The following is a 22192-nucleotide window of genomic DNA, read 5'->3' as shown; positions in this document are numbered from 1 at the left end:
GCAGCTGGCACTGGGTTGTCAAACCCAAAAACGCATAGAAATATAAACAACAAATGTGCCAGCGCTAGCTGTTCCAATAATGTAGACAAGACGGTTCTCAAAGAATAATTATTTAATAATTAATATCACAATTGATGTACATCTATCACAGAACAAATATGAAATGAATAAAAAATATATAATACATGTAATGTAGATAAAAAAATTGAGCAATAAGATAAAAAAATATCACAGGGATATATGGGATTTTAAATTGAGATATCCATCATGATGGCTTTTAGTTGAAGAAATATAATTTTATATTACCATCCATTGTGTCTCCTGGAATGATTTTGTGTGTCCAGAGAGTGGTGACCCCAAATGTCTTTGGATGCCCGATAATTTCAAGGGCTCAGGCCTCTCTATTTGGCATATACTGTAGTCTCCTTTTGTAGCTGGATTATTAGGAATGGTGTAGATATTCCAAATTTTGAAGTCCAGATGAAACAGGAGTGACAAACCGTCGGTGGGAGAGGATGGATTAGTAGAGGTCCAAAAATGATTGGTCTCAGCTCAACCCTGGATAATATGTGTGTCCGGCTTCCTCAGGAGCAAGTGTGGACTGGGATTCAGAGCCCAGTATATATAGCAGCAGTATGTTTTGTAAATCTTTCTTGAGAAGTTCCTCCTATAAGGAAAGTTGTGGTGGCCTCAATGCGGTTTGGGATGCCCGGGGGACCCCCCATCTGCCGCCGATTGCCGGTATTGGCGGTGAGGGCGGCAGGATCCCCACGAGCGTCCTGTGCCGCATCTGCCACGTTGCTAGGTTACGGACGCCTAGTGACGCGAGAGTCACGTGACCTGGGCGCCGTCTAGCAATGTAGGAGGCGTCAACCATCTGGTGACCTGGGCGCCGGGTTGACGCCTCCTCCTTTGCTAAATGGCTCAAAACCCGCATACAGGAACACTTAAGGAACATCAAAAACAAGATACAGACACATGCAGTCTCTCAACATTTAAGTACACACCACAATTCTGATCCGTAAAAAAAATAACATTCAGAGGCATTGAACTTGTTACCTTGGGGATAGAGGAGGAGATCTATCAAACCTTCTATCACGCAGAGAAATTTACTGGATATTTTAACTAAACAGTTTACATCCAGAAGGCTTCAATGAAAGCAATGAAATAGGTCCTTTTCTATAATAAGTCCTCCAGAACAAATAGAAGAACCTCCTTCCCAGTGGTCAGTAACATGCTATACCAACCTCCACCAAGCAGTACCAGGCTGGGTGAACACCTGGGAAGTCCATATGTGGCAGCTAAGTTGAAAAAGTATATTCCTCTCTCTATACTGTCTATACTGTATATCTAATTTTCCTTCTGACTCAGATTACTATCGGTGGAAGCAATACTTGCACATACATCTCTGTCTAAAAGTCATACAGTTATACCTCACTGGTACACCCAATTAAACCCGAACTTGGAAGCTAAGCAGTGATGGGCCTGAATAGTACTGGGCAGGGGGACCTCCCAGGAATATCGGGTGCTGTAATATTACATCAGTGGAGAGATGTGTATGTTATGTATCTACCTACTAAATTCATAAATAAAATCTTTCACAAAAATATTACTCTCCCTGGCTTTCACTACTTCTTTTTAACATTACATATAATTACCATATTATTATTAGCCAACACTCTCTGACTAAATATATGCAGATATACCTATATTTATACAATTGATCTTATAGAAAGGATGTTCTGCTTAGACAATTTATATAAATATATATATATATATATATATATATATATATATACTTCATTTTAAAACATGCATGAGGCTTAATGTATTCACCACCATTTTTTATAATCCCCAAACCGATATTTTTTAGATATATTTTAGATATATTTATTTATATATTTATTTCTTATCCATTTCCTGAGGATAAAACATCTTTTGAAAAAATGAACTTCCTAAAAATTGGCATCAACAACTACATGGCACCAGTTTCCGTGTGAAGTGAAATCCCATCAAACTAACAGGCTCCCATTCGGTATACAAACACAGAGGATCACTGCACATGTGCAGCTTCATCACCTAGGCAACCCCCAAGACGCTGAGTGACATCAGAATCCCAGAAGAACGGGCAACCAGCTGCGGCTCAGCCTATTGAACTGTGCATATGCACACTAGCGACACACGGAAAGAGGAAGGGTGGTGCTTCAACTGGGAGATGTGTGGCGCCTCATCACCAAAAGAACTGAGCGCACATGCGTATTAGAGAATTACGGATGTGTGGAGGAAGTGATGTCACGCTCCATTCTAATGGAGCTGACACACTTCACCCCAATAATGTGTCATTTTTAATGATTTAACACACTAGTTTTTGCAAATTATTAAGATATACAGTATGACATATGTGATGCATGCACTACATAATACATGAATTTTATACTATTTTATTTATCCCTTTATGTACAACTAATTCTAACGAGGTGGGCAGCACTTCAGACCTAGTCCCAGGTATAAAACTAGCTCCAGTCATTGTGTCCCTTACCCCTGATGAAGTCCCGACGGACGAAACACCCCTGATGAAGTCCGGAAGGACGAAACATGTTGGGAAAACTTTGGTCACTTGCCTCTCACCGCACTGCCTAAGATAAGCAATTATTTTTAAAAGAACACCACTTCCTATTTGCATATTACATTAGATATAAAAAAAAATTGATTGTTTTATGATCACATGTTTTTAAAAATATTTTATTTCCTCCTTTTGATATATCCGCCTCTTTTTTATTAATATATCCCCCATTCTTCTTATGTACAATATATATATATATATATATATATATATATATATATATATATATATATATATATATATATATACCGCTTTTTATGTACTTTCTCCCCTGTGTATAGTCAATTTTGAACCAATTATTTATAAATATTGTTCCATCCAATCTGTGCACGCTAGTCGCTATTCAAGTCCAAACCTCGTCTTTCACCAATCTACCCTAAACAGCCCACCACTGTTTTCGGACTGACACCCCACAAATCCAGGGAGAGTGGCTTATATGGGACTGAACTCTTATTTACCAATACCTGTACAACACACCGTGGTGCACATTACAGTGAATCTACTTATATATTATCTTTGATGTTCCCTGTATTTGGGTACAGGCTGCGAATGTGTACATCATTGCAAATGAGTCTGCAATGCTCTGGTGGGTGTCTCATTTCAGCCTATCCTGGGCAGCAGGTTTACTTATTAACATTAGCAGCTCCACAGTCTAGAATATGGTTATTGCATACAATGATTAATGAGGCCAATTACTCAATTCTAAATATTTTTAGAGAATGCTCACAAAAATGTACTATTAAATATTAGCATTTAAAGGAATGCAATTTTGTAAGATCTTCTACAGGTACATATACAGCATATCACCTTATGGCAGGTACACACAGTATACAGCATATAACCTTATGGCAAGCCCAGGGGCTGGCTGGCAAAGTTTAGCCTGGGGGGCATGCACAAAGGACAGGCCCATGAGTGGCAGTCCATCCTCCACCTCGCATCTACATATATACATGCACCGCCTCTCACATACATACAGCACCACTATCATACATACATATACCGGCACTCTCATACATACACCATCACTTTCATACATACATACTCTGGCACTCTCATACATACATACATACTCTAGCACTCTCATACATACATACATACTCCGGCACTCACATACATACATACATACATACTCCGGCCCTCTCATACATACATACTCCGGCCCTCTTATACATACATACTCTAGCACTCTCATACATACATACATACTCCGGCACTCACATACATACATACTCCGGCACTCACATACGTACTCTGGCACTCACATACATACATACTCCGGCCCTCTCATACATACATACTCTGGCACTCTCATACATACATACATACTCTAGCACTCTCATACATACATACATACTCCGGCACTCACATACATACATACATACATACTCTGGCACTCTCATACATACATACATACATACATACATACTCCGGCACTCACATACATACATACTCTGGCACTCACATACATACATACTCTGGCACTCTCATACATACATACATACTCTAGCACTCTCATACATACATACATACTCCGGCACTCACATACATACATACATACATACTCTGGCACTCTCATACATACATACATACTCCGGCACTCACATACATACATACTCTGGCACTCACATACATACATACATACTCCGGCCCTCTCATACATACATACTCTGGCACTCTCATACATACATACATACTCTAGCACTCTCATACATACATACATACTCCGGCACTCACATACATACATACATACTCCGGCCCTCTCATACATACATACTCCGGCCCTCTCATACATACATACATACATACTCTGGCACTCTCATACATACATACATACATACATACATACATACATACTCCGGCACTCTCATATATACATACGTACATACTCCGGCACTCTCATATATACATACGTACATACTCCGGCACTCTCATATATACATACGTACATACTCCGGCACTCTCATATATACATACGTACATACTCCGGCACTCTCATATATACATACGTGCATACTCCGGCACTCTCATATATACATACGTACATACTCCGGCACTCTCATATATACATACATACATACTCCGGCCCTCTCATACATACATACATACTCTGGCACTCTCATACATACATACTGTTAATGGTGATTAAAATATAACCAGAGTGACGATAAGTGAAAAGCGTTGGTTACGTAATAAGTCCGCAACCAACGTACCCTTTATACCTAACTGCGTGCGAACAAAACGTAGCGCAGCGCAGCGTACAGTCTATTGTATGTTATACACCAAGAACCGATACCTTAATAAGAGATCCTTTCGCAGGACTTTGTCTCCAATTGTGCGAATATACCTTAAAGGACAGAGTCCGCAATGTAAGGACAGAGTCCTTAATGTACCTTATCGCTATTATGCGAATAACTAGACACGACCACTGAATAGAAGTAAGGAGGTTAGAACTCCGTAAAAGATTGTATTAAAGTCCCTAATGGACAAAAGGGGGTTACAGAAATAAGAATAAACAGGTATAACAAGTGATACAATACAATAACAATGAATACTAAACAAACTCTGCTAAGGGGAAAGAATACAAATACAAAACACAATCAGCCAACAATAACTACAAGGATAAATACCGTGATAAATGCAACCGTTACCCGTCTCACTCTAGTATGCGAAGCGCAGTCCGGTCAGAGCTCACTATCGTTCAGGAATGAGCGATAGTCCGGTAGGAAGGTCCAGGGAAGGTAATTGTGCCGAAGTGACCGAGCCTGCTCCGGGTCGCCTATCTTATAGGGTCAGAAGGGGGAGGTCAAAGGCCATTCTCATTGGTCAGGGATCATATGTCCGGTCCACTGTGATTGGAGGTTAGACGCTGTACCTGGTCTGACCAGGTGCAGGGGAGTAAACTTTAAGAGTCCTTTGTTTGGTGGTTTCGGCGTCAGCAAGGATAAGAACCGGTTTGAGCTAGTTTCCTTTGTTAACTACTTACAACAGAAACTGTCTCTGGAGTATGGATTATGTCCATATCTCTCGGGCAATGTACATTGCGATATATTCGCAATGACCGGAATACTTCGCATAATGAGCTGAATGGAACGGTACTAAACACGATACAGATAGGTGTATGCAGGGCTAACTAAGCTATGTGTGGCGTTCTAAACCTTTAACTATATTTTACTTAGGGTCAGTATGTATTTATGAATTTATGTGTGATAGTATGGCTACTCTTCTGGTCCACTTTGCCACGCATACTCGGGTATGGAAACTTTATTTGCGCAACTCTGCGAACCAAAATGGCGGCCATACTATCCTAAAATGGCGTGTGTGTAACTCGACTTCCATAGTCCACCCTTTAACAGTAATTATAAAACTGTTACAATATAAAAACATTTCACACGACAGTACAGAAATTCATAATCCTAACAGAGAAATTGGGATACATGAATTAAACATATAAGGGGAGTAAGCCATCTGCTCTCGGCTGATCCAGGATCATGGATAAACGATGGGCCGCATTTATCGAACAACCTACTCAGGGTCACGAAGGATAATGTACAATTTTGGGATAAAAATAAAAACAGGGGTGGTTACAACATATACACGTTCACAAATATGGTTTCCTTAAAGGGAGGTGGTTTCGATTTTAGGGTCATATACCAAACCCTGGTCTTCCTCTGTATCTCTCGTTCTTACACTCATGATTTCGGTACGTTTTGTCTTTCCCCGGGTCACCACCTTTATACATTTGAACAATAGCACAAAGACTATGATGGCACCACCGATACAGAGAAGGAGTTTTCCTATGCTAGCTATGATCCCTTGCGCCCATTCTCCTAAACCAGAGAACCAGTGCATTGGATTCAACCAGGAGGTCCATTCACTAACTTTGTTACCTATTTCTGCCAGGCTGATATTATGTTCCCTTCTAAATTCCCATTTAAGCTGAAGAATCTCATCCATCCGGTGATCGATGATTTCTTCTGGGTCTTCAGTATTGTTGGTGATGTATGTACAACATTTCACCCCAAACTGTGTAGAAAGGGTGACACAATATCCTCCTGTCATAGCTGTCAGATAGTTCAACACCATCCGATGTTGGACCAGCTCTCTTTTGTATGCTTGCAACTCTTTTCCAGTGTATCTAAAGGTGTCATCATAAATCTCAGTGATGTTATCTATCAAGCTGGCTAATGCTTGTATATATTTAAAATTTATGACTCCTCTGGCGGTATGGGTGATATCTAAAGCAATGAGGAGTTGGATACCGAACGACTCGTGTATCATTTCGGAAGCTAGGGGTTCTTTCCTGATGGTTAAATCCCTTTTATGGATTTGGTCATAATGGGTATGAGTGTAAGGAGGAGAAATACCTCTGTGTATGTTCATCATCTCATCATGTGTGAGGGTCATCACTTCCGGTAACACTCTGCCTAGATAACAAATACCAACGTAGTTCATGGAGAGCCATTTGTACGCCCTCCTACCACAAATATAATAAACATCGTCAGGGAGGAAATAGGGGACAGAGTATTTCATGATCTTGTCACACATTATCCATAAGAACATCCCCGTCCCCTGTTCCCTGACTTGTTCCTCACAGATTTCTGGCTGTAGGGTTACATTACAGTAGCCGGCTGATACTCTGCCGGCCATCATTTTACTTCTCTTCACCGTGTAGACATATTTATAGTGTCTCCCACTGGTTCGGATTTTTAACAACAATTCTTTATCAATAGGCTCTCCATCTGGACGCTGGGAGTAAGTTATTGTCTGGTTATGCCATGTCACTTCCCAAGTACCAATCGCTCTGGAACTCGAGAAGTTCATACATACCAGGGACTTATCCACTTGGTATGGGTGTAATCTAAGACTAGGGGACCTGGTATACAGGTATCTCTTATCCAATGGCCTCCCCTTATTTAATACGCTTATCTCTGAAATATTAAGCGGGTATGGGACTAGGCCTACACTACTCCTTTTATGTAACACTTGTGAACACACCCAGCATTCTGTTTGGTTTAAAACCTTACCCACTAGTGAGTGGTAATCACTCAAGGGATGTCGGCCGGTAGTTGCCTTACTTGTCGACTGACATCGCTGGATGCATTCTTCTTCCATTTTAGGTTGACAATATCTACAGACACAGTACTCACCAGACAATAACTCATCACATAGCCCTTGAACTACGTTTCCCTCATACCTTTTACCTTCTCCTGTCATGGGCAAAGTGTCAAGCTGGTTTAGGGATTCTACCTCACCCATATCTGGGTCCATTATTACACTGTCAGAACTCCGCTCCGATCGCTCTAGGATGTGGCAGCCACCGAGTATCTTTGGGTGAATAAAAGAACACAGAAAGAAAACAAAGACATATATGCATAGCTGTGAACCTTTTGCTTGGAGTCCTTCCATCATCTCTACCAGGGGACTTTTATTTTGCTCTGCTCTTAGACCTTTGTTCGCTCAGGTTGCTCGACCTTGGCTGCTTCTCAGTGTTCCCGAAACAATGCTTCTAGCGACACTTCTTCTCTCTCGCTCTCTGCACACTGGGACTCTGGGTTACTGGCTTTCTTGCAGTGGGACGAATGTATCCAAGTCTCTCTCTCTGCGACTTTAATTGATGTAGTGCTGGTCAACAAAACTTGGTACGGTCCTTCCCAACGGTCTATCAAACAACCTGAGCGTAAAAAATTTCGGATCATAACAAAGTCTCCTGGTTTAAGATTATGACAATTCTCTGTAGGCATATCAGGGTTCAGTAATTTCAGCTGCTTTTGTTGCTCCCTTAGCTGTTTGTTTAGCTTTAGGAGATACTGTACAGTTAGCTCATTGTTACATTTGAGATCATCCTGTGGGTCTATCATGATGTGTGGCTGCCGACCAAACAATATCTCGAAGGGGGACAAGTTGAGCGGAGTCCTGGGAGTGGTCCTAATGCTATACAGCACAATAGGCAGTGCCTCTGGCCATAACAACCCTGTTTCAGCCATAACTTTACCCAATTTGTTCTTAATAGTACCATTCATTCTCTCAACTTTGGCGCTCGCCTGGGGACGATATGGAGTATGAAGTTTACTATTAATCCCCAGGAGTTTACACATGATTTGGAAGACCTCTCCTGTGAAATGAGTGCCTCTGTCACTCTCAATGACCTTTGGGATACCATACCTACAGACAAACTCCTGACATATTTTCTTTGCTGTAAAGGTAGCAGTGTTGGAGGCAGCGGGGAAAGCCTCCACCCAGCTAGAAAACATGTCAACACAAACTAATACATATTTCAAATTCCTACAGGGTGGTAACTGTATGAAGTCGATTTGTATTACCTGGAAAGGGCCTTCTGTAGGAGGGATGTGGGATGGCTCTGTTGGGATGGCTTTTCCAACGTTCTTCCTCAAACAGGTGAGGCATGACATTGCCACTCTACCTGCTTGAGAAGCGAACCCTGGTGCACACCAGTAGGCCTTTACCAGCTTGCACATACCTTCCTTCCCAAGATGTGTCAGCCCATGGGCCGCCTCGGCTAGACTAGGAAGGTATGCTCTGGGGGCCACTGGTTTCCCGTGTCCATCTCTCCAAAGTCCGGTAGACTCTTGGCCACATCCCTTCGACTTCCATACTGCTCTTTCCTGTGGGGAACACAAATTCTGCATGTCTATCAGTTTGGATGTGGATACTATGTTCAGTGTACAAAGGTTGGTAGGATGGGTGAAAATATTTACAGGGCATGCGGCCCTTTTCGCTGCCTCATCAGCGCGGCTGTTACCAAGTGACACCGGGTCCTTCTCTGATGTGTGAGCTTTGCACTTGATAACAGCCACTCTGTCTGGAAGCTGAATAGCTCCCAGAAGTCTCCTAATATATGTCGCATGCGCCACTGGTGTGCCAGCCGCCGTCATGAAATTTCGGAGGCGCCATAGGGCTCCAAAATCATGGACTACTCCGAAAGCATATCTGGAGTCGGTATATATGTTGACTGATTTTCCTTGGGCCAGTTCACATGCTCTGGTTAGTGCCACCAGTTCCGCTACTTGTGCTGAGTGAGGTGGTCCCAAGGGTTCAGCTTCCACAATACCTTCTCCATCTACTACTGCGTAACCTGTGCACAGCTCTCCCGTGTCCGTCTGTCTATGACAGCTACCATCTGTGAATAAGGTTATGTCTACCTCACTTAATGGGCTGTCGCTTATGTCAGGACGTGCTGTGAAGGTCTGATTCAGGTAGGACATGCAATCATGTTTGTCCTCACTCTCACTAAACTCTGCTTTACCATATTCAGCAACATTCCCATCACCCTCCACCCTTTGTGCCTTGGAAGGCACATGAGGAAGGAATGTGGCTGGGTTTAGTGTGTTGCATCTTTTGATGGTAATATTTACTGGGGCCATCAGCGCCAGTTCCCACTTAGTGAACCGTGCTGAGGACACATGACGTGTTTGGGCAGAATTTAGGAGGGCAGAGACAGCATGGGGAGCATGAACAGTTAAATCGTGTCCCAACACTACGTCCTCACTCTTACTTACTAGTTGTGCTATTGCAGCCACACTTCGTAAGCAAGTTGGGAGTGAGCGTGCTACTGTGTCCAGCTGGCCACTGTAGTACGCTATTGGTCGGTTGGCATCACCATGTTTTTGTACAAGCACTCCTGCCGCACACCCACCTGATTCAGTTCCGTACAGTTCGAAGGGTTTCCCATAATCTGGCATTCCCAGTGCTGGGGCCTTTGTTAGGCTCACCTTTAGTTCCTCGAAAGCCAGCTCAGATTCCTCAGTATGAGAGACCCGATCTGGCTTAGTTGAGGAAACCATCTCTTGTAGTGGTAATGCCAGAATAGAGAAACCTGGGATCCAGTTGCGACAGTATCCACACATGCCTAGGAACGTACGGATCTGATGCTGGGTCTGTGGCAGTACCATATTCTGAATCGCTTGGATTCTGTCGTCGGTGAGGTGTCTCAGCCCTTGGGTAAGGCAGTGGCCCAGATACTTAACCCTGGTCTGGCATAATTGCAGCTTATCCTTTGATACTTTATGTCCTGTCTCTGAGAGATGCATCAGCAGCTGTCTAGTGTCATCCACTGATGACTCCAGTGACTCAGAACACAACAATAAGTCATCAACATATTGTATCAGTATCGAACCACTCATGGGTTGAAAGGATTGTAAACAATCATGCAAGGCCTGGGAGAAGATGCTGGGGCTGTCTATGAATCCTTGGGGGAGTCGTGTCCAGGTATACTGTACTCCTCTGTAAGTAAAGGCGAACAGATACTGGCTGTCAGGATGCAAAGGGACGGAGAAGAATGCTGAACACAAATCAATGACTGTGAAATGAGTACAATGAGGTGGGATTTGCATTAGGATGACAGCTGGGTTTGGCACTACGGGGAATTGGCTCTCAACTACCTTGTTTACCCCTCTTAAATCCTGCACTAGTCTGTAGCCCCTCCCCCCGCTCTTTTTCACAGGAAAGATGGGACTATTGGCCGTGCTGGAAGTTCTAACTAGGATTTCCTGTTGGAGCAATCGTTGGATCACTGGAAATATTCCTAGCTCAACTTCAGGTTTTAAAGGGTATTGCGGTATTTTTGGGGCTATCCTGCCTTCTTTTAAGCGGATTTCTACTGGAGCTACATTTGCCATTAGCCCAGCGTCCTGTCCATCTTTAGTCCAAAGGGAACCCGGTATTTGTGCTGTAATTTCAGCTACCCTAGATGGATTTGATTCTACAACAGTAGAACACAACATTAGCCTCTGAGGACTGTCCAGCATATCTTGCACTTCTTGTGTAAGATTTTTAGGAGTGTCCAGGAATACCCCATCGGGGGTGCAATAGATGACACATCCCATTTTGCATAGTAAATCTCTACCCAGAAGGTTAGTCGGGGCCGCTGCAGCCAACAGGAAAGAGTGTTTGGTATGCAAAGGCCCGATTGTAACCTCTGCTGGTTTCGTCAGTGGGTAATGTTGTATTTTTCCTGTTACCCCAATTGCCGCTACTGATTGGTTAGTGAAACCCAAGTGAAGAGGAGTGTTGAGAACAGATCTGGCCGCCCCTGTATCAACCAAAAAGGTTTGCCTTACTCCAGCTATGTCAACCTTCACCTGAGGTTCTTCTCCAAGGTGTTGAGTTAATCTAACTGGCTGTAGGATACAGGTATGACCTGTTTCCTATTGTCTGACCTGCGTTGCCCTTAGCACAGTGTCAGCCATCAGATGGGGAGGAGGCATGTTGCGTGACCTGTCTGTCTCCTCCCATTGTCTAGGGGCTGGGTATCTCCGTGTCTCACCTCTGTGAGATTCCCATTCTCGCTTATGTGTTTGGTAACTCCTGGGGTTTCCTGCCCTACAATGAGCTGAGTAATGACCTTCCTTATTGCAGTTGTAACAGATAATTGGTTTTCTACCTGTGTCCCTGGTGTTTCGTGGTTGTTGGTATGCAGCTTTGTTTGGGGCATTAGTAAGGGCTTGGATGCTAACCATCATCAGTTTGTCAGTTTGCAGTTCCCTGTGCTTCTTGATGTTGCGGTCGTGGTCCACAGCAGATTCCCGTAGGGCATCCACTGTCATTCCACGCCAATTTGGAAAAGAAGTTTGGACTCTGGCTCTCAGGTTTTCCCTAAGCCCTTCCACCAGCACAGAGACAATCATCTCCCTCAGGTGGGGGTCGTCCTTAGGCTCGGAGACACCAGTGTACTTTGATACCTCCAGTAAGGCCTTTGTAAAATAATCAGCAGCAGTTTCGCCATCTTTCTGTTTGATGGTGAAAATCTTGCTATATTCTACTGCCGCAGGAAAATATACTCCCAACTGTAAGTTAATCAGGCGTATATTCTCCTGGTTGATCTCATCATTTATCTCCTTGTCCACTTTCAATCCACTATCCTGAATGAATTTCGGGATGTCAATGTGAGTGGGGAGACAGGCCCTCAACATGATTCTCCAATCCTTGTTGGTGGGCTCATCAGAGTTTCCTAGATCCCTTACAAATTTCCGGCACACTGCCAGATCTTTCCTTGGGTCAGGGAAATCTGTAATGATGGACCGCAGCTCTAACCGTGTCCATGGGTTTAGCATGGTCATCTTTCTGGTAGGTATCACACCCTCTCTGTCTGCCTTACCATAGGGAACCTCCAGTGTGCGTACAGGGTATGTTTGTACCACATTCGCATTACTGGGACCTGCTTGGGAGTCAATTGTGTCTGTGCTGTGTGGTGCATCATTACCTGAGTCCGATACTATGCTGTTGGCATCAGCCGTCTCCTCCTCCTGTGCTGGGGCCTCAACAGCGGGTTGAGCTTTTCCCTCAATCATATTAATTGCATGAGAGACGGCCAGTGCCAACAGCTGCTCGTTTTCCTCTCGGGTTTCCTTGTAAGGGGATAAGACAGGGTACAGGTTAGCAACGGATACATTATTACTTATTCCTTTCTTATGCGTCATTATCCTCTTCGGCACATATGGGGGTGGGGGAGCTGTTCCTATTGTGGCGGCGGTTGCATTTATATTGTGGCTGATTGCGTCAGGTATTGCCAAACCTCTGTTTCCCCATTGTTCCTGTCCTTCCTTCTGCCACAATTTAAGAATATTTATATGCTTCACTCTCTCCTTACGACTGGAGAGTAGGCATATTTCATCTTTTACTGCCGATAAGATTTCCGGATCGAAGCTACCAACACTGGGAAATTCTAACTTGCTGCCTTGTGTCATTTTTCTCCATTTATTTTGGTAAACAACTGCGAGTTCACCGTGCTTCTTGCACATAATAAAAGCAGCCGATCCTTTTGGCCGGCTTGCTTCCTCCCTAACATGCACGTTATCACAGCGTGACCCGTTATTACCCATAGTTACAGGAATAAACGTTCACAGCTTAATAGATATCGGTGGGTTATTACTTATCTGAGAGCTCCCCAAACACTCACTTCTACAGCTTCCTAGAACATCCCACAGTCAAGCAGGTGCGAAGGATACGAGGTATGATACTCAATCACCAAGTCTTTCAACTAGCAGCGAACTTCTAGCCAACTTGCTTGATGCGGCACAATTTTTCCAGGGTATAACAAACTTGTTTTCCTATACCCCCAAAAATCGGATTTCTAAAGTAGCTAATCGGAAACAAGTGCGTTCCGATGTATCTTCTTGTACCCTCCTAGCGGAATCAATTCCACTGAAGGGGCAGTTCCTATGGGCACGTCGTCACGTGAACCCTAACCTTGTCCTACTTGGACTGTCCTACACTGGACTACACTGCGCTTGAGTCGTGTCGTCACACACCCGTTCGCCTCAGTTATTTTTCACACTGGGCGCTGGTTACACCTTGGTCTTATGCATATATTTGAAATATTTCTGTACAGAAAATCTTCCCAAGTTGGTAGCTTTTCACTGGATACTTATGCAGGTATAAATCCCTTATAACACTCTATAGGAATCTATTAAAATAATGCTTGAGTTGCTTGTTTAAAAAAAAAAAATGAACAAAAAGAAAAAAACTTATTTTCTTGTATTAATCACCGCCTCATTCGCAGTATATTGCTATACTGTTTAAATAAAGCTAGTGGTTAAATACTGTTCACCTTTGAGTTCCTATGTGTGCTGCATGTGCAGTACCAATGAACAGCCACGTGTGTACATGCACTGTTCACAGGCCGCCGATGAATCGGCCACCCACGTGTTCTATAGTGTATTTGCAAGGTTGCACTCGGGTTTCGCTATACACAGTAATTGCGCCTAAATGTGGAATAAATCCCTTAACTCCGTCCGAAAGTTACGTATCAAGATGCGAAATAAATCCCGCACTTAATCCGTAAATCTCGTACAAAGATGCGAAAATTTCCCGATATGGGCACGTGCGCGCGCACCTTGCGTAATACACAATAGACGCTTTACGTTACTGCAAAAGGCCCAGGACTTGTCGCCACGTGGCTGAGTCCCTGGTTTTGCAGTAACTAACAAAATGTTATAGCTTTGCACAGAGGGGATCCTCTATGTACTATAATAAACACAGACTCCACGTGTGCGAACCTTATCGCACGTGGTACATATACTATAATAAACAAGCAGCCCAAGACACTATACCCCGTTAAACTACTTGTGGCAGGCAGAAGTACAGTTTACTAAACACTTAGGTATGATATGCTTTAAAACACGTGGCTTTCACTTATTGTACTCCGGGTTCAGCGCTAGCACTTCCCGAACCCCGCACCGCCGCGGACTCGGCCTATCCAGCAATGGAAACAAATAAATACTTCCACCCTTTTGCTGGTATAGGTCGGGTCGCACGCCTGGTACTGAGTTCTGGAATGTGGAGCGGACGGACGATGCCCCCAATTGTTAATGGTGATTAAAATATAACCAGAGTGACGATAAGTGAAAAGCGTTGGTTACGTAATAAGTCCGCAACCAACGTACCCTTTATACCTAACTGCGTGCGAACAAAACGTAGCGCAGCGCAGCGTACAGTCTATTGTATGTTATACACCAAGAACCGATACCTTAATAAGAGATCCTTTCGCAGGACTTTGTCTCCAATTGTGCGAATATACCTTAAAGGACAGAGTCCGCAATGTAAGGACAGAGTCCTTAATGTACCTTATCGCTATTATGCGAATAACTAGACACGACCACTGAATAGAAGTAAGGAGGTTAGAACTCCGTAAAAGATTGTATTAAAGTCCCTAATGGACAAAAGGGGGTTACAGAAATAAGAATAAACAGGTATAACAAGTGATACAATACAATAACAATGAATACTAAACAAACTCTGCTAAGGGGAAAGAATACAAATACAAAACACAATCAGCCAACAATAACTACAAGGATAAATACCGTGATAAATGCAACCGTTACCCGTCTCACTCTAGTATGCGAAGCGCAGTCCGGTCAGAGCTCACTATCGTTCAGGAATGAGCGATAGTCCGGTAGGAAGGTCCAGGGAAGGTAATTGTGCCGAAGTGACCGAGCCTGCTCCGGGTCGCCTATCTTATAGGGTCAGAAGGGGGAGGTCAAAGGCCATTCTCATTGGTCAGGGATCATATGTCCGGTCCACTGTGATTGGAGGTTAGACGCTGTACCTGGTCTGACCAGGTGCAGGGGAGTAAACTTTAAGAGTCCTTTGTTTGGTGGTTTCGGCGTCAGCAAGGATAAGAACCGGTTTGAGCTAGTTTCCTTTGTTAACTACTTACAACAGAAACTGTCTCTGGAGTATGGATTATGTCCATATCTCTCGGGCAATGTACATTGCGATATATTCGCAATGACCGGAATACTTCGCATAATGAGCTGAATGGAACGGTACTAAACACGATACAGATAGGTGTATGCAGGGCTAACTAAGCTATGTGTGGCGTTCTAAACCTTTAACTATATTTTACTTAGGGTCAGTATGTATTTATGAATTTATGTGTGATAGTATGGCTACTCTTCTGGTCCACTTTGCCACGCATACTCGGGTATGGAAACTTTATTTGCGCAACTCTGCGAACCAAAATGGCGGCCATACTATCCTAAAATGGCGTGTGTGTAACTCGACTTCCATAATACATACATACATACATACTCCGGCACTCTCATATATACATACGTACATACTCCGGCACTCTCATATATACATACGTACATACTCCAGCACTCTCATATATACATACGTACATACTCCGGCACTCTCATATATACATACGTACATACTCCGGCACTCTCATACATACATACTCCGGCACTCTCATACATACATACATACTCCGGCACTCACATACATACATACTCCGGCACTCACATACATACATACATACATACATGCATACTCCGGCACTCTCATAATACATACGTACATACTCCGGCACTCTCATATATACATACGTACATACTCCGGCACTCTCATACATACATACTCCGGCACTCACATACATACATACATGCATACTCCGGCACTCTCATAATACATACGTACATACTCCGGCACTCTCATATATACATACGTACATACTCCGGCACTCTCATACATACATACTCCGGCACTCTCATACATACATACATACATACATACTCCGGCACTCACATACATACATACATGCATACTCCGGCACTCTCATAATACATACTCTGGCACTCTCATTCATACATACATGCATACATACTGTGACCCTCTCATTCATACATACATACACCGGCCCTCTCATACATACATACTCTGGCACTCTCATTCATACATACATACTCCGGCACTCTCATATATACATACATACATACTCCGGCACTCTCATACATACATACATACATACTCCGGCACTCTCATACATACATACATACATACATACTCTGGCACTCTCATACATACTCCGGCACTCACATACATACATATATACATACTCCGGCCCTCTCATATATACATACTCTGGCACTCTCATACATACATACTCCGGCACTCACATACATATGTACATACTCCGGCCCTCTCATACATACATACATACTCCGGCACTCTCATACATACATACATACATACATACATACTCCGGCACTCTCATACATACATACATACTCTGGCACTCTCATACATACTCCGGCACTCACATACATACATATATACATACTCCTGCCCTCTCATATATACATGCATACTCCGGCACTCTCATACATACTTACTCTGGCACTCTCATACATACATACATGCATACATACTCTGGCACTCTCATACATACATACATACATACATACTCTGGCACTCTCATACATACATACATACATACTCTGGCACTCTCATACATACATACATACTCTGGCACTCTCATACATACATACTCTGGCACTCTCATACATACATACATACATACATACTCTGGCACTCTCATACATACTGTACATACATACACTGCTGCTCTCATACAAATACACACACACACACACTGCTGCTCTTATACATACATACATACATACATACACTGCTGCTCTCATTCATACATACATACATACATACATACATACATACATACACTGCCTCTCTTATATCAATCCAATCATATATACATCGACACACCTCATTCAAATCCATACATATATATAACACCACCATCCCCCTCCCAACAATACAAAACAGCTCCATACACAATTACAAACACCCCCTACCTGCCCTCCGCAGTCTGCCTAGTCTGACACCACCTTCCCCGGGTGGTGACTTCATACAGCCACTACTCCGGGGCGGGCTGCCTCAGTGTGCATTGCAATAAATGGCAGAGTCCTTAGTACCTCGCTCTGGCAGCCTGCTCCATCTCTGATACTCTGCTGCACTGTGACCTGGGCCGTGCACTCTCCTCCTCCACTCTAGCAGCCTCCTGCACTACGCGTGTCCTCAGTGCAGGAGGCCGGCGGCCATGTTTCTGGAGACCAGAAACCAGACAGGTCAGCCGTGGCTGCAGCAGCAGCCTCAGAGTCAGAGCAAGGTGGCGGCGGCCCGCACACAAAACGATTGAGCGGCCCGGGGGGGCACATGGCACCCTGCCCCCCGGCCCAGCCCGCCCCTGGGCAAGCCTTAATAAATATCCATCCCTTTCAACTAAAGGTGCCCATACATGTGCTGATATGTGTGCTGTGCGTTTTGTACTTCCTTTGTGCCGTGCGATTATGGCACTTGTAGGGGTATGCGATACGATCTACTGTACTTTGTGGGTGCGATGCGATTTTAGCCTCTTTTTTATTTTTATTTGAGTGTATAGTTACCTAATGGACATCGCATCGCATGTACTACAAAACTGATGCGTTGCGATGTAGCACAAAAAGTCTAGCCTGCCGATACTTTTTGTGCTATACAATATTGTACCCGCGGGGACGCGCATCGCATCCCCGCAGGTACACGGTGCGATTTTAACCGATGCGATGCAGTTCAAAACGCATGTTAAAATTGCAACGTATATGGGCACCTTAACTGAAATGAACTTGCAATCTCTCCTGAAATGATCTATCAGGATGGCAACTGAAGCTTTAAATACTGTAAGTAATTTTACTATAATGTCAAAATCTGATTAAATGTGACATCTATAATTTTGATAAAAAGAATGTAACGTAAAGCCTTTTCTCACAGACGTGATACAGGAAGTCACTATTTTTCATTTTCTATAGAGCTTGAGCAATATTTTGTGGAATGCAAACTTTAACAGAGGTCAACATTCTGAAAAGCAAGCAGAGATATCACAATATTTACCTTCACATAAAATCTGCTCTGATTAATGGGCCTGTGAGATAAAGATCTCATCTATTCTACTCCTATATTCTCACTGTCTGTAATGCGAAAAATATATATTTTATTATAAATGGGGGATTCCTAATGAATCACTTTGGAGATAAGGCTGACTGGTTTGAATAAACTCTAACAAAATGGCCTTAACTGTGTGGAGTTTGTATATTCGCCCTGTGCTTGCGTGGGTTTCCTCCAGGTACTCTGATTTCCTCCCGCAATCCAAAAATATACTGGTAACTTATTTGGCTCCCAATAAAAAATCTACCTTAGAATCAGTGTGCGTGTATACAGTATGTGGTAGGGAACATAGATTGTAAGCTCCACTGGGGCAGGGACTGATGTGAATGTTCAAATATTCTCTGTGAAACGCTGCGGACTATGGTCTAATCTAATAGGTCCCCAGTGCGTTTGCATGGAAGACCGAAGTTTTGCTTCTGCGCATGTGCAGACGCAGGGTGTGAGCGGGCATGGTGAACTACATGTTTGCCATCCCACTCGCACCTAGCAGTGTGGGGCAGCATCTGGGAGCAACAGCCAATGCAAATGCCCAGCGTTTCATGTGCGTTCCCATGAAAACGTTGAGCATTGCCATGCAAATAGTCCGTTGACACGGGTGCGGGGGGCAGGCAACTGATGTCAGCAGATGTCAGCTGCCTGCCTACTTCCGGCAAAGGGCGCTCCCAGCTCAGAGACACTATAGAGGTGTCTCATATCTGCGAGTGCTGGAGAAATCATTCGATGTCGCCGGTCATCAAATGATTTCTTCCCCCGCACCCAAGGCTGTAAATGTATGATTGTGCAAATCATCCATTCGCAGCCATGCAGGGGATCGTGGCGTGCGAGGGGGGTGGGGGGTGGCAGGCAGCATCCGGGAGACTCACAAGGCTGCGAACCTTGCAGCCTTGCGAGTCAACCGGAATTAGGCCCTATGTGTGCGTTATATTAATAACTGGTAAATAAATAAAAATAAGTTGAGAATTACCTAAAGAAAAGTTAGGTAATACCAACATTCACAAAAACTCTATATATGGAGAGGCTTAATATGGCTTCAGAGCTAGGGATGCCAATCTCGGGACTGAAATGCACATGCGCATTTCATCCCTTTCTGCCGGACAACGCTGAGCACCAGATCTTGACTCAGATCCTGCCAGAAAAACATGCTGTGCAGCGTGATGTTAGAGGTCACACTGCGCAGCCACGAACCAGACGGTCCTCTCTGCTCTTTCCGCCAGTCCCGGTACGCCCGCTCCACCACCCCCTGCACGCTTATTCCATTGGTCCCCGAACCCCCAGTAAGCTGTTTCCCGCATGCCCCGGTCCCCACACGCCCACCCCATTGGTCCTCACATGCCCTTTCCACCGTTTCCCACACATCCACTCTGCCGTCAGGAGGCCAGACTTCTGAATCCCGAATTCTGAGATTGAAGAAACAGACTGGAATTGGCCTCCCTATTCAGAGCTGTAGATTAGATATTTATTATTATTATTTATTAATTAACAGTTTCTTATATAACGCACACATATTCCACAGCGCTTTACAGAGTATAGACGAACAGTCACATCAGTCCCTGCCCCAGTGGAGCTTACAATATATATTCCCTACCACATGTACACGCACACACAGACATTATAGGTTTCATTTTGTTGGGATCCAATTAACCTACCAGTATATTTTTGGATTGTGGGAGGAAACCGGAGTACCCGGAGGAAACCCATGCAAGTACAGGGAGAATATACAAACGCCGCACAGTTAGTTTTTAAACTAACTGTGTTAGAGCCATGGTGGGAATCAAACCCGTGACCTCAGCGCTGTGAGGCAGTAATGCTAACCATTACACCATCCATACTGCCCCAGATATGTGAGATAAAGTAGAGATTGTGTTGCTTTTCTCTCCTAAGCACACCTGATGGAATACATACTTTAAATACAAATGTTGTAGACAAACTCCATCCCGGTCTGGATTTGCATGTTTGCTATTCTGTAAGTGTGGGCTCAGACTTACCATGAATGCCATACATAGCAGCAATTACATGTTTCAGTGCGTAATTTGTTGCTAAATGAATCGACCTTTCAGTGTTGGACCTAGACAAAGAAAGAAAGAATTACCAGAACTAAAGCTAATAATGACCATGTCTTAACAGAAGTTGAATAAAATTGCTTTCTAACGGTGCGATATGGCTTCCCATGTTGCCGATATAGTCAACATCGGAAGCCATATCGCATGCTGATTGTGTACTTTTTAGGGCTTGGGAGCCCGATGCGCTGCCGATGCGTGCTCCCGTGTGAGCGCAAATCGGCAGCGAAATAGTGAGGGCAGGCAAGACTATATAGTGCAGATCTGCACTATATAGTCTTTGTGCCTTACATACGCAGATAGCTCCGGCGGCCAGAGGGGCTTCTCCTGGGGCTGCAGGGCTGATGTGCAGTGACCCAAGGCGGAAGTTATCCGACGTATAGAGGGCGGGTGTGTGGCCTTTGCTGTATGCATGGGTCGGGGTGGTGGCAGGGGGAAGCTGTCTCTGTACCTTAGGGAACTGTGCCGTGGCCCCGGGTGTGCTAATGGAACTCAGCTCCCGCTGTGAGTCGCAGCACCATGCCATCTGTGCCCCTGCCCGGCAGCATTGTGTGTGTGAGGATGGTGACTTGCAGGTATCGGTACTGTCCTCTCTCTCTCCTGCATGCCGTGGGATCAGATCACATCGGGACTCGCATCGCACGGCATCTCGACCGTGTGTACACACCATAAAGCAGCAGATATGTATGGCAGCATTGTGTAACCATATACAGTGTAACAATACATAATATTGTGTAATAAGCAAACAAATTGGTCTTCTGAGCAGTGCTAGAAAAGCAACGTGGTTAAAGAATACATCTTCTGCGCTATTATCATAGACTCACGCCAAATAATCTTAATGCTGCCTATCTGCAACTCTAGCACAAGGTGTGTAGTATGTCATGTATGTTGATTGTGCTTTCATTGTAAATGGAGTGCACTCCTGAGAATATCAGCTATTATTTATTCTCTATTCTATATTAAATTACTATATATTTTACAAATGATATTGTATTCTTTATATATTGGGTACAGCTGTGGCTATCAGTTATCTCATTTTGGATATCACCACCCAATCTATTTGTCTGTGTGTGGAGGCTCGCAAATCGTCTGAATAAGAGGCTGCAGCTGCACTCAGGATAGTAAAAAGGCCTTGCCATCAATACTAGGACCAGCGCTTCAGTGTGATCTATGGTAATTTTACCTTTTCTGTAGCACAATGTGGCTGAGATACTGAACCTGATTCAGAAATGGAACTTGATGTGTCCACAGACAGAATACCAGCTGCCTGCTT

The 22192-nt window shown here is 43.9% G+C and overlaps 1 pseudogene; it reads left to right on the top strand.

Moving 5' to 3' along the window:
- Nucleotides 1-1419: 1419 nt before the first annotated feature.
- On the top strand, nt 1420-1537 carry LOC146039892 (5S ribosomal RNA; annotated as a pseudogene).
- Nucleotides 1538-22192: the final 20655 nt, after the last annotated feature.

The sequence above is a fragment of the Crinia signifera genome, chromosome 9 (genome assembly GCF_055691185.1).
Source record: "Crinia signifera chromosome 9, ASM5569118v1, whole genome shotgun sequence".
In the NCBI taxonomy this organism is placed as follows: Eukaryota; Metazoa; Chordata; class Amphibia; order Anura; family Myobatrachidae; genus Crinia; species Crinia signifera.
Note: the sequence above shows the minus strand (reverse complement) of the source record. Positions and strands in the feature narration are given on the sequence as shown.